We start from the raw sequence: 14,866 nt of genomic DNA on the forward strand, positions 1-14,866 counted from the left end.
ATATATATATATAAAGGAAGTCTTCATAAAAAAAGTCTTGACATCATAAATTAGACAAGCAGATATATTGTCACATATAACAAATTAGAATAAAAAAATTTAAAAATACATAAGTAAAATGAGGGGGGAAATAAATAAATAAAGCAGACAAAGAGTAAGACATTGAATCTAAGGCCAGTGGAGGCTTGGGAATAACAACAATAAAAACATCCACTAATGAAAATAAAGGTACCAAGCAATAGAAAAAATCAAACCAGCCAACTACTTTTCTTCCTCATTACTTGTTTACATTCATGTGTCTGCATGTTATCACTTTTTTTCTTTCTCACAGCCACATGATACACCATGGTGTACATCTGCCGTGTTTTACTCATTCAGTCCCAGGGAGGGCTATTCAGAAGCTGTCTCCAACTTCTCATGCCATAAAAAGAAATATGCTGAGATTTTATCTCACTCCAGTTACAATGGCAGCTATTAAGAATACAAACTACAATAAGTGTTGGTGAGGATGTGGGGGGAAAGGCACACTCATACATTGCTGGTGGGACTGCAAATTGGTGCAGCTAATATGGAAAGCAGACTGGAGATTCCGTGGAAAACTATGAATGGAACCACCATTTGACCCAGCTATCCCACTCTTTGGTCTATACCCAAAGGACTAAAAAACAGCATACAGCAACGCCAATGTTTATAGCAGCAGAATTCACAATAGCTAAGCTGTGGAACCAACCAAGATGCCCTTCAATAGATGAATGGATAAGGAAAATGTGGTATAGATACACAATGGAATATTACTCAGCAATAAAAGAGAATAGAATTGTGGCATTTGCAGATAAATGAATGGAGTTGGAGAATATAATGCTAAGTGAAGTAAGCCAATCCCCAAAACCAAATGCCAAATGTTTTCTCTGATACGAGAAGGCTGATTCATAGTGGGGTTGGGAGGGGGGGCATGGGAGGATTTAGATGAACTCTAGATCTAGATTGGGCAAAGGGATGGGAAGGGAGAGGGTGTATGGGGGTAGAAAAGATGGTGGAATGAGATGGATATCATTACCCTAAGTACATGTATGAAGACATGAATGGTGTAAATATACTTTGTATACAACCAGAGATATGATGAATTGTGTTCTTATATATATATAATATAAATTGTGATGCTGTCATATATAACAAATTAGAATTAAAAAAAATAAAAAGAAACAACAAAAAAAGAAACATACTAATGCATGACCCTGCATGTATCTGAAGGATTTTCTTTGGTATAGATGCCTATGAGCAGAACCATTGGTGTAAGTGAGGTGCATATATTTATCTGAATTCCACCAGCCCACTATCCAGAATAGCTGCCTCATCTGTACTCCCACCAGAAGGGCATCAGGGTTTTGCATCCCTATGTTGCTATTCATATTTACCCAGCTTTCTGCAGTGATTTAATAGATGAAGTGATATTTTATTGTTGTTTTAGTTTGCAATTCTTTAACTTGTGAATTTTCAGATTTCTACTTAGGTAAATTGCCTACCAACATGTTGGTTCATTGTCCTCCTGTTAGTTTTAGAATCTCCTTATATATGGAAGGTATTATTTTCTTAGCAGTTTTCAATTTTGTAAAGATATATCATGCTATTATCTGTCCCTCAACTTTGTCCATATTATGATTTCTTCATCTCAGACTTTTATTTTGTTATCAAACCATTTTTTTCTTATGGTCTATGATTTGGAAAAAAAATGTTTAAGCCTATTGCATGGTTCTGAGTAGCCAAAATTATGTAATATTTTCTTTCGTTAATTTTAATTTTACCTTTCATGTATATCATTGACCTGTGTGCAGTCTATATGGTGTAAAAATATGATACATTTCAGTTGTGTTTCTCTTACTCTTCTTAATGACTGCATAATGCCACCTCAGAGCAGTATACTCCAACTTACTGTACCAGTATGCAACTCATGACAGTTCACATAATCTTTTAGTCTTTATTATGGCCAAGGATGCAAGGAATAACTTTTGGAGTTGTTAGATTGATGTGTATATATTTTTTGCTCACTTAATTGTCTGGATTACTGTTGCCCACCAAAAGTGCAATCCCATTTATGATGCTTTCACTATTTTACACCTAAGTGTGTTTTATATTCCATGAAAACAGATTTATATTCATTCAAAATTATCCAGTTTGGCATTCTGTGGTGCTATTAAATTTTTCAAATTAAAATATTTTATTTTACCATCCATGCTAATGGTTAGATTACATTTTAACTTGAGATTCTTAAGTTTTCTTGATTGTTCCTTAATTTTATGTATTTTAAAATATCATTTGTTTTACAAAGAGGACGATGATGGTGGAATGGTGACATAAGTGTTGTATCAAAAAAAAACTCTTGGAAACATAGTAATTCATTATTATGTTCCTCTTATGCAATGGTACAAATAAAAGTGAACATCTCAAATCTGTATGTTAAAATCACACATATCACTTATAAAGCTAATAACACAATTTTTATAACTATATCCACCAAAGGACTCTTGTCTTATCAAATAGAATGATGATAATTATTACCAAATATTTTGAAGGTATTTGACTGTAATTTTTGGCCCAAAACAAAATATTTGCTCAAATGAGAAAGCATTTAGCAGTTGGTCCTAGTCTGAAAGACAGATTTTAAATTATTTTGTGGGGAAAACTACACTTGGCATATAAATATATCACTAACTCATTTTTAAGCAAAATTAAACATTTTATTTCAGGGCAGGAAAAACCTCCCATATGAATGAAATATTTAGTGGTTGAACTAAAATGAGACAGTACTGATATATTTTTATTCTAACAGCATGTTGGCTAGGATGTGAGGTGACAGTCACTGTCATTCATTGCTGGTGGGCTGTAAAATAATAAACTCTCTGGAATACGGTTTGGCAGCATATCCAATACATTAAACATAGGAGGTGGGTTAAAAAGCTGTGGGGTAGTTATTCAACAGAATATAATACAATACGGTACTATCAAAGAGATTATGTATATGCATAGAAAGAAATCATCAAAAATTGCTAGCGAAAAAAAGGAATTTTCTAAAAAATGAACACTTCACACATTTTGCTTGTTCTTGTGCTCCCTAGTGATTGGAAAGTTATAACTCTCACATGCTCCCCTATTAATATCAATCATAAAACAGTATTTACACCTCAAAGTATGTTGACTTCACTGGCTTCTGTTTTCCTCCTTCATTTGTACTTTTCAATAATGTCTGATTTGAAATCTAGATTAAAATTTATGAATGTTTTTACTTTATTAATAACCTCTTTCAATTATTGTTTTTTAACAAATCATTATATTTCTTTACTATGTTTTGAATGCACATGTGAAAAAAAATCCAAGATTTGTGAGTTTCTTTTTCTTAATTTCTTTTCTACTATCATATTTTCTCAGTTACTAACCATTATTTTGTTTAGTTTCTCATTTGATTGAAAAATGTCCTTAGGTAATTTTTTTATCACAGGAATTTCAGAACCATCTACTTCTGCAGATCCAGTGGGTCTGAGAGCATTTTCGCCCTTCATGTTTGAATGAGCCATAGCTCCTAGTCATTGACTGATTTTATTGGAGCACAATATTTCATCTTCAAAGTGTACATTGATGTGATTCCCTTGTTGTGAAGGATTTATGAAGAGGGAAAATTTATATCAAGTTTGCTTCTTCCCATTTTCTCTGTAGCCTTGCTTTTTTATGTACTAATATTAATAATATTTTTGTTTTATTCAGACTCTAAATTCTCATTAGAATAAGGTTAAATATAATTCTTTTTCTGCTATAGTTTCAATTTTGAATGTACCACAGAAGCACATGTGTTGGAGGCCTGGTTCCCAGCCACTTGTGGGAGATTATGGAGCTTTTAGGAGGTGGAGCCTAGTGGAAGGAAGTTAGATCACTGAGGCAAGTTCTCAAAGGAGTATCAACACCAGCCCCTTCTGATTTTTTCCTCTTTGATTTCTGGCCACCATGAGAAAAAGTGACCATGGGCTGAAACCTCTGTAACTGTGATTAAAAATAAACTTTTCCCCTTGTAAGTTGATTCCATCAGGTATTGTGTCACAGTCATGAAAATCTAACAACCTTTCCTTTAATATTTTTTTCTCTGTGCCCTTATTGTTTATTTTTTTAATCTAAAGAATTACTTTTTTTCTATAAATGAGGGATTTTTGTTTTTTGGCTTGGCATCCAAGGAAAGAGGTTGGAACACCTCCTGAGATAGACACCACTACATTTCAGAAGTGGAAAAAACTCTGCAATATCTCCTCTCACAGTGGGAATGATTGGGTGCCTGCTAGGGAAGAGGCAAGCTACCTTTTCATGCTCTGAGGACTTGGTAGGGGTCAAACTCTTCAAGATTCATGAGGTTTATTGTAAGCTAATGTTTGTGAAGAATAAAGAGGAAAAAGGAAGAATCTGGCAGGGAGAGACATCCGCTGAGACGTAAATCTGGCAAAGTGTAACCTAACTAACAGTGAGCTACAGCAAGAAAATTTCCCATTAGAAGGTCCAGCGTTGGGAAGAAAACACCAGACCTTAGCACTTTTCACCAAAATCGGGCATTGGATAAGACTGTCTAGGAGGAATATGGACCAGCTCAAAAGCAGCAGTGGATCTTGAAGGTGATGTTAACTGTAGATTCTTACCTGGCTGCACTCCTTGAATTTGAATGTTAAGTTCTTTCTGGAAGAAAGATCTCAATGTCACAGTCCATGGTTGCTACAGCCAGCAAAATTCACCTATGTTGAGAAGCCAACAGGAATAAGGACTTAGTATGTATTGGACATGTGGATGGCACATATGTGTTGAGAGAAGCAGTGAGCAAAATAGACCAATATGTTAGTTTCTCTTTAAAAAACTTATTTTATTTTTTCATAGTTAAATGTATGCTGCATGGTTTAATTGAGATATAAATATAAAATTTGTTTTCTTCAGTATTATTCACTTAACATCTAGAAATTATTAATAATGTATATTCCAAATTTCTATACATTAAATCATAGAAAAGTATACCTACGTGGAATTTTCATGCAAATCAAGTCAATTCTCACATTTTGTAAGTGACAAAGGAATATTCCGATCAATAAACTGACTGCAAATGGACATCGTGGCTTTTTTGGCTTTAGAGATATTATGCTTAGCAAATAAAAAAACAGGATGCTCAGGTAAATTTTAATTCCAAATAAGCAACAAAGAACTTTTTAAATATAAGATATCCATGTACTACTTGGGACAAAAATTATACTAAAAATATTCATTATTTGTCTGAAACTCAAACCTTACTGGATGTCCTGTATATTATCTGGCAATTTTATTCATATTTAAAATTCTCTATGTCCCCTCACCAATTAGAACTTCCTCTCCAAAAATACTCTCAGTGTGTTGCAAATTTCTGTTATGCACTAAAACTGAAAGACCGTACAAAGAAGAGATCACTAAAGGAGAGACAGTTGGAAAAGGGTACACATGACCTTTGTAAAAAATAAATTATAAAAATCTATGAGGTTCAAAACATACCCACTAGTCCAATATGTGTTTAGCCAATGTTTCTTCCACTGTGGGTCATGACACATGTGGACTGAGAAATCAGTTTCTTGAGTTGTGACCACATGTTTTTAATAAATAATGGTAATCTAGAACAGAAACTATCATCATGTAATCATGTGTAATAAAGATTAATATTTTTGAAATTTTGTTTCCATTGTATATTTGTGTATTGTGTCTGCTGGGTCCCTATTGTTTTAGTGCCATTTCTGGCAACAGAAAGTTAATCCAAAATCAGCCACAAGAATTGACTATTGTCCTTTGGCTCAGACCCAGTTTTCCACGGGAGCTCAAGGACGAGGGTCATACTAACTGATATGGCAAGCAGCCACATACAGCACTCTACCTGTCCCCAATGTATAAGGAAAGGGGGCTTTATCTGAAGGGACAAGAGTTTGTAAGTAGATATAAACAGGGTGGCAAGCAAACACCTTAAACAGCAGTCGACACTTCCCCATTCTGGCTGGTTAAGACCTCTTGGATCATCACTGTCAAAAAAAAAAAAAAGTCAAAGCATAACTTGGTGACTATTTTAACAAAGTCACATGTGAGACAGACTTCTGCGTTAACCTAGAAACCTTTCTTCTAGAATAAACACATTATCAATTTTTCTGGGCTATACTTCTTAGACATGTAGCCTATGGAATATTTCCTTTTGGATTCTTTGCTTTTAAGTAGTTCAGTACCTTATATTTCTATCTTAAGTTTTATTTTTCCTCCACTAGATAGTAAAACATGATATCTGGCTAATGACATTTTAAAAGAGTATGCTGATTATAAGTACTGATTATGTTTTCCTGACTTGAATAACATTTTAAAGAGCAGGATCAAATGGAAATGACTCAAAACACAAACAGGTTTCTGGTGGTGACTTACTTGGCCAGTGTGAGCATGCCCAGAAACAGCTCTGCATGGTACACCTGATGAAATAGGCAAGTTTTTGTACTCACTCAGGGTGAGAAAGGAGTTGACACTTATTTTTCTGTAACTTTTTTTTCCTCTCTCAAATATGTTGAAATCTTAAAGTTATAAAATATGATGAGACAACCCTTATTATTTTTTCTTCAAATCTGCAACAATAGATCTGGTAACAACATTTAAAAAATACTAAATTACATTTGGACAAAGTATTGTTTTTGTTACATTGATTGTTGATGTTCATTTTTGCTTAGCATTGAAGCGACAATAAAGAAAAGCACCTCCAATCTAGGTGTATATACAAGCCAATTTAAAAACAATTTTTTTTAAAAAATCTCTGAATTAGACATTATACTAACTACCAACTAAACTGAATCAATGAATACCGTTGAATTCAAAGCATTAGCAAATTCAAACATCACAAAGAAGTGAAACAAATGACACCAAAGGAAAAGGATTGAGACAGACTCTGCTGTTGATCTGTTGATATTTCTGAGCATTTATATGAAATGGAATAAAGAGTTAAAGAGTGGTACTTGTGAAAGGATGATGATCTAGCCCTATGCCAAGAACGTGGGGTCATAATTTGGGATGCTCTTACCCTTTTACAATTGTTTCTTCTTTCTGGTGGGATATGTAGTGTCGACATTTGTCACAGGGAAAGGAATATTTCTACTCTACAATTTCTAAGTGCACCTTGAGAGCTGAGCACTTTTACGGAGGGCAATTTTGCATTTGCTGAAGAAATAATATCCTAGAAAACGAATAAGAAATAAATATCCTCAGATTAATGCTATATAAATACATTTGCTATAGGTTTCATCAAATATTCATGGTACACACATGTACAGGTCAAATTACCTTTAAATATTAAATTTCTTTCCAGTGGTGGAGAATTTCAGATTTTTCAGTGTTTGTAAGAAGCAGAGATGGAACCCATGCATTATTATCTTCTTGGAAATTCAGCTTCTGGTTTAACTGCATATCTAAGGTTATGAGGGGCTTCACTGCCCCCCCACAATTGTGAAATTGCTCACATTTCTTTTATCTATTCTACAAATCACAACTCAAATTTAAAGATGTACTAAACACATAAGCATTTTACACCTACTTTAAAGAAGAAATCATCTGTTTGGTGTCACCTGCACAAGACACCTAAGGCACATTACACAATATAACTTAATACAACCAGACCACTGAAGTAGGGATGATTCTCCTTACACACAAAATCTAAGTGATAGAGCTATGCATGATTCCAGGAAATGGCAGAAGCTGGATACAAACCTGGTTCAACAGGACCCAGCCATTTAAGTCTGTCACTGGTAACATCAATTATCACACAGGCAATATGGATCAGTGTTTTCAAAGCATTAACAAACTGAACAAGTGAATCATTGGCTACATTCTGCTTGTGCACTGCAGGTGGGAGACAATTTGAATTTAAGTCTGATGAATTTGCATTTGGATTCGGTTTCTGCCTTTGACTATTAAAATGTGCTTAGCAATTTAGCATTATTCAGGGTTTTTTTAATCAAAGTTAAGGCAGGGATAATATCACAGGTAGTGCCTACCCCATAGTAGTGTTAGAACATCAGTTGATATAATAAACGGGCCTGTTGTAAGAAAAATACCAAGTCTAAAACAAATGTAGGAGTCATGAGTTCCTCATTATCTTTCCTGAACAAGAGGTTGGATCAGATCCTCTCATCCATTCACCACCTCAAATACTGTTGTCACCTCTATGGAGATGACCCCATATTCATACCTCAAATATATTCCTACTGTGCCCTCAATTGAGACTGTTGATGTCTCTCCAAATATGCTTTACATAGGAGCACTTTGAAGAGTGTAGAAAGAAGGCATTTAACATTCAGGTTTAAACATACCATATTTTAATTTGCCCAAACAATTTTCCATCTAAACTGGAACAGGTTTTGAGTGCTATCAATAAGTATGCTTTGAAAAGAGGTTTAAACCCCAGACAGAATGAGACTAGTGATCACCCTGCACAAGGCAGGGTGCCTAAGTGACAATGTCAAAGAGAACTTCAGGAGCAGGGCAGAGAGCCAGGCACCTGAGCCTCTGCTGGCAGTATGGAGAGACTCGAGGAAGTAGCTTCTGGGAAAGGAGAGGTGACAAGGACTCATGCTGCTTCCCCATCTGACACTTACCTGCAGCACCATCTGTAACACCTATTCAGAGCCGGGAAGTCTCATGGCCTCCGGGGGAAATGGGAGCCCTCCAATGCAACCTGATGGACCCTGAGTTGGTGATGGATACTCTCAGAGGGCAGTGGCAACCGTGGTTCAGAAAATCACACCCAACTAAAGACACCCTTTGACAATCCTCCAGCAGGCTCTGATATGTTTAATAGGCCTCCCATATAACTGCTGCCTTCTGTCTAGTTGAATGAATCACTTCACACATAATCACACCACACAGAATGCTTGCATACACACACACACACATATGCTTACATACATACACACTCACATTACACATACATACACACCACAAGGTTCCTAAAACTTTAAGCCTGATTTTCCCAATAAGCTACCTCTTCCCATTTTGCAGAGCATACACCAGTAGGAAAACAAACAAACAAAAACACTAACATGTGATCATTCAAATTATGAGTGTTAAAAGGAAAATGTTATTGGTGCTCAGAGAGATGAGTGCTGAGGTATGCCAGGCCACAAGATGTTGTCCAAGACTGTACGTAGGTGATTGTTTCTCTGAAGATCCTGATGGCAGCAAAATGAACAGAAATCCTGGGTCTCCCTGAGGCCCTTGACCCTTCTTATCTGTTTGGATCACATGTCCTGTTAGAATTTACTAAAGTGTATTATTATAATCTACAATGGATCATCACTGGGTCTCCACACCACTGAGTAGATGTGAACCACCACCCAGGCTATGTGAGGAAACAAGAAACTTACATTTGTTCAAGCCATTGTATTTGATGATCTTTGTTCTGGAAACCCATCCTGTGGTCAATAAACAATAGTCCTCAAAACATTTTTAACCTTTAAAATGGGGCATTATTCTACATACAAGGAAACCGAATTACAAAAATTTTAGTTACTTTCTGTTAAACAGAATAGCCCAGACTTAAATACCTCTCTCTCTCTCTCTCTCTCTCTCTCTCTCTCTCTTCAAAAGCCTATGTTTGGGTATTTTACTTATACAATTAAATATTTTCTATGAACAATAAAAATTAATATTTTTCAATTAGCATTCCACTTTGATTTCTGAAAAATACAAGGGAAAGAAGCCTGGATTCAGTGGCCATTAAATTTCTTAACTATCATGAAATTGTAAAATTATTTAGCAAGCAGAATATTATGTCAAATAAAAGAGAAATGTCCTTATGTTTAAAGAGGTTTTGTGTAATACCTTAAATTAACTGGTGTATATTCATCCATAGGTTCTGCAGCATCAGGGCTCAGGATCTTGAAGAAGGACCACAAATAAATTACTAATAACTGAAAATTTTAGGAAAACTCAGTGACTAAATTTTTACCTTCTCTTAGCCCAACTTATTTTCTTCTAGATTTTAGTCTTTCTTAAGTAAGGAATCTCTATAAGATTAGACTTTTATCTATAAAATTCACATAGTTCTGAGCCCAGCATGGATGTTAGAATATGCTTATTCACTTAAATTATACAACAGCCCAGTTGTAGCTTTAGACTCTGAGAATTAAAGAAGTATTTGCATGGTGTTTTACAGTTTATAAATCTTTTTACAAGTGATATTTTAGGTACAATTACTCTTATTATTTTCTATATAAGATGTAGTAGCTAAAACTGAGAAAATTGTAAAGGGTTTACCAAGGAGACACAGCTTTTATAAGTCGTGTTTTGACAAGCCCAATGTGCATCTTTTCACTCAGGATCCTAGGATCTTGTGTGTATACCATTGTAGGCTCTGCTGAATGAATGGGTACATCAATCAATCAATCAGTTAATCAATGAAACCATCATAAGATGAGCAGTAAAATCATGTTGCAAAGCAACCAGCTAATTGATGATCCATGCCAAGGTTTTTATTTATGTGTTCTTAATCATTGTTATTTTTTTTTCTGGAAAAGATAAAGCAGATGAAAACTAAACATAAAAATATAACCAAAGAGATCCCACCTAAAACAAGAGTCAAAAAAGTGCCTCTAGCTAGATCCACATGTTGTCAAGGGGCCGGTGTGGGTGTTTTCACTCAAGGAGGTTCAGACATCCCTGCTTGATGGAAGGGACTCACCAAGAGCTGAATATTTGGCATCCCAGTCCAAGTAGTTCCTTATTGTCCATGACCATTGTCATAAGGCTGGCTCTAAGAACAAATCTATTTTTATATAAATTTGCAATGAGGGAAAAAAATATTACATACATGCTCAGCCCTGGATGAACTTCCATTTTTAACATGACTAACTTTCACTCGTCTTCCTCAGGGGCTCCAAAGTGGGTGGGCTCTTTCCCTCTGCTACAGGCCTTATCTCCGTTAAATTGTACGATTAGGATCCCAAAGTCACTGAACAAACAGGGTCGGATTCTCCATAACAGACCTTTAGTTCATATACATTTCCCTGGCTTTCGTTTGAGAAGTCCGAGAATGGCTATCATCTCCACACTAATAATATCCTTCAGTAAATGATAAAGTCAAGTCCAAAGTAAACTGAGAAGCTTTATCAGCATGTCAAAGCTATCCCCTTACAGCTCTGTACTTGCCAACTGTGCATCCTTTTCCTAGACAAAGACTTGATGCACTTTAAAAGGCACTTACCAGAGTGGGTGTTTGTTTGCCAAAGGAGAGTAGGCTGCCCTCTGGTTCCAGTCACCCCGGTTGTCACTCTCATCAGAGGAAGAGAGGGATATGTTACAGTCAGACTCCTTCCTTGATGATCTCTTGAATCGAATCCGGGGGAGAGTCAAAGCTTCCTGCTAAGTTATTCCTTCTCTTTCTCCTTGTTAATATTAATTGATGGACTTCTCAGAGGAAAAGTATATTTCTTACTGGGAATCAAGAGAACGTTGTGGTCGACCAGTTACTCTTCCACCCTGCTGTCAGAGAAGATGAGTCAAAAGGGATTTACACACCCAGTTAATTCTAACAGATGGCTCTTCCCCTGTACTCAGAGAGAAGTTCAAAACCAACCCACATTTCTCTCTAATTCCAAATTAGGCAAATTAGCACACTGGCCTTGATGGTTGGTGAACAAATTAAAAAAAAATAGACACAATGCCAAAAAAGAAAGATAGGAAAAATTTAAAAAGCTTCATATCTCAATTCATTCAGAATTCTGTGCCTCTTTTGACAGGCAAATGATGGTTCACTCTAAAACAGTCAAAATGGTGAGAGTTTTCTTTGCCTTTCCTTCCTTTTCTTTTTGTGTTATGTGATTTATCACCATAGGTTGCTATGTTCATACATATACTTGTATAATTTCTGCAAAATATGTGAATGCACAGAATGTACATATTGTATATGTTTCACACTCCGGGGGAGAGTCAAAGCTTCCTGCTAAGTTATTCCTTCTCTTTCTCCTTGTTAATATTAATTGATGGACTTCTCAGATGAAAAGTATATTTAGCTTTGTTTTCTGTGCCATTGAATCTTTTCTTCTACCATTTCTCTTAATCTATAATACCACTTTGACATGCTGATAAAGCTTCTCAGTTTACTTTGGACTTGACTTTATCATTTACTGAAGGATATTATTAGTGTGGAGATGATAGCCATTCTCGGACTTCTCAAACGAAAGCCAGGGAAATGTATATGAACTATACATGGGTCTATGCAGCCAATAAAAAGAACAATGGGAAATTGCCTACATTGGAAAACAACAGTCTATGGCAGGTTTTCTTGGCTTTTTGTGCAATTGTATACTAATATTCCCCTGGGATTGGATGGCTCAAGGAAAGTGTGATGGGATATGAAGCCTTTTGTCATAAAATCCCAATATAAAAATTCTGTCAAGATCGATAGGGACAGAAGTGTACATAACACTGTTGCTACGTTGGTTTCATTTCAAGCACAGCATGCTTCTGAATGATCTGTCATTGCCATCAGATCTGAAGAAAAGCAAAGCATCGGAGAGAAACTTCCCATTGCCACCTATAGGTTGTAGGAAGAAGGTCCAGGTGACAGCTGCAAGGCTCTGGGAAGCAGCAGGAAGAGGTTTTTGGAAGTTTCCAGATCACATGCACATTTGCATTGTCTGATTCATCCTTTCACAAAACATTTCTCATGCCACAAGTGGGCAAGATATGGAGGATACAGAGGTGAAGAAGAAGCACACTCTGTCTTTGGGAGCACATGTTCTGAGGACCAGAGAGACACTGTGAGACAAGCACTTGACATATGTGGCCTTCATCAAAAAGGTGATATTTGAACCTTACTGAATACTCTAAAGGGTCAATAGGAGTTTTCCAGGTGGAGGAAATCAGTGGTATTATAGATTAAGAGAAATGGTAGAAGAAAAGATTCAATGGCACAGAAAACATGTCACGTGTTCAAAGAGCTATAAGAAAGTCTCCATGTGATTGGAAATTGCCCTACCCTTCATATCAAGGGAATAGGGTGGTATAGGAAGGGAGGCCAAATGAGAAAGGAAGGAAGAACAGACTTTGAAAGACCTGTGTGCCATGCTATGGTATTTGGATTTTATGCTAGGGTCAAAATTGCTTCCTTTTCTGAACCCATGATGTCACTTGATCATGAGATTCTGGTTGACTCATTTGGGCCATATGTGGGAGCATTAGTAGCCTGACCAGCAAAGTGAGGAAATAAAAATAAGATTGACAAGGACAAAGTAATGAGCATGAACACATACAATCATGGACTAAACTCTGCTGCACTGCTCCAAATCACTAATGTTCAATTACCATTGACTATATCATCCTGACGTGTTCAGACAACATTTGTTTCTCTGAAATAGGATCAGTGTTTTCAAAAAATGAGAACTTTTATTAAATCATGATTGTATGTCACATATTTTGGGCTGTCTAGCCAACTCACACTATTCTCATCTTGGAGAGTTATCTTCCCCTCTCCAGGGAAAGATATTTAGCTGTGGCCATGTATGAATTTTACCCTCTGCTCCTCTGGCCAAAGGATTATTAAACTATCTCACCAAGTTGGAACTATTAGGCTTTCTCTTACATTAACTTCTTCACTTTAACAAGAGAATTGCTGGGAGCTAAATCAACTCATGATGTATTTCAAGAGGGAAGAGATAGAATCAACTGTTCTTTGACATCCCAGGACTGAAAAGTTTCCATGCTTTCTAAGGCCATTTAATCCATTTCTTCTGTGAAAACATCAGTATCTTTCCAATAAACAGCCTTTTTTGCTTAAGCTAGCTCAAGTTATTTTCTGTTGATTCCAAATCAAAGAAACCAACAAGAGTTTGTTCTATTTTTATATTTTATTAGTTTTAATTATTACAAATCTTCTTGGTGATTTTCCCTTGAAAGATAGTGATGTATTCCTAAGAATTAAAAAAAAAAAGTTTCTGTTTATTTTGAGAGCAATAGCATGAGAAGCCAGCAAACATCCAGTTGAAAATTTTATTTTAAATTCCCTGAGGAAAGTGATTATATCTTGCATGTTTTTGGTATTACATCTATACAATCTCCAGAATCATAACTGACTAGTTAGTTGTTTACACCATTCAACACCAAATAAAAGGTCCAGTTTACTGTAAAGATTATACCACTCAATAACCAACCAGAAGAAGAGCTAGAGAGATCTTACTAAAGAATTAGAGAGATCCATGCTGTTTTATGGAGGTTGCTTTTTTTTTGTTTCATTATTGTGCCAATAATCACTTTGCATTTGGCATCCCACTAACAGCGTAAGGAAAATTCTGAGGAGCCATATTTACCTTTGCCAACATCTCCATAAATTAGCCTCTTCATTAGAGAGGAGTCATAGCTGGAGACAATATTCAGAAACTTTCAGAATTTCAAATGAAATGGTTTGCCCATCAGTTCAATTCCTTCTGCCCTCCTGCCTTTTGCCTTTCTGAGCCACCATTTGAGTAGAGATGCATAAAAGTGTTGCCAACAATTGCTCATCCAAAAATAGGTGTCACTAGGTGTCAGCATCTGTAGATTAAGTGTTAGTCTATGGTGGTGACAGAGTGAAAAAGAAAAAAAAAAATGGATTCTATAGGCTTTAGTTTTAGTGGAGATAGAGACGTAGAGGTAGAGCTGGGAATGGCTATTCTCCAGTCAAGTGGATTCACATGTTCACTGATCTCTACTGCCCACTGAGTCACAGTGTTTGGGGACAGTTAAGAGTAAACATCTTGCTGGTGCCGTGATACAAAACTAGAACGCTTTGCCTAATGGGTACCTGTAAAACGGTACAAGTCCAAATGCA

The 14,866-nt window shown here is 36.1% G+C and overlaps 1 long non-coding RNA gene across 8 annotated transcripts in view; it reads right to left on the reverse strand.

Annotated features, from left to right (window-relative positions):
* LOC125612499 overlaps positions 1-10,811 on the reverse strand; it is a 31,956-nt gene extending 21,145 nt beyond the window's left edge. The window contains exons 1-5 of one of the 8 annotated variants that reach the window (XR_007342867.1): positions 10,318-10,811; positions 9,883-9,938; positions 6,000-9,473; positions 4,671-4,763; positions 68-471 (exon numbers count right to left, since the gene is read on the reverse strand). This is a non-coding gene — a long non-coding RNA (uncharacterized LOC125612499). Of the gene's footprint in view, positions 1-67; positions 472-4,670; positions 4,764-5,997 lie in introns of those variants that run through there. The other 7 variants (XR_007342863.1, XR_007342865.1, XR_007342861.1 and 4 more) reach the window with 7 other exon arrangements.
* Between the last annotated feature and the right edge of the window lie 4,055 nt (positions 10,812-14,866).

The sequence above is a fragment of the Marmota marmota genome, unplaced genomic scaffold, assembly GCF_001458135.2.
Source record: "Marmota marmota marmota unplaced genomic scaffold, marMar, whole genome shotgun sequence".
Classification (NCBI taxonomy): Eukaryota; Metazoa; Chordata; class Mammalia; order Rodentia; family Sciuridae; genus Marmota; species Marmota marmota.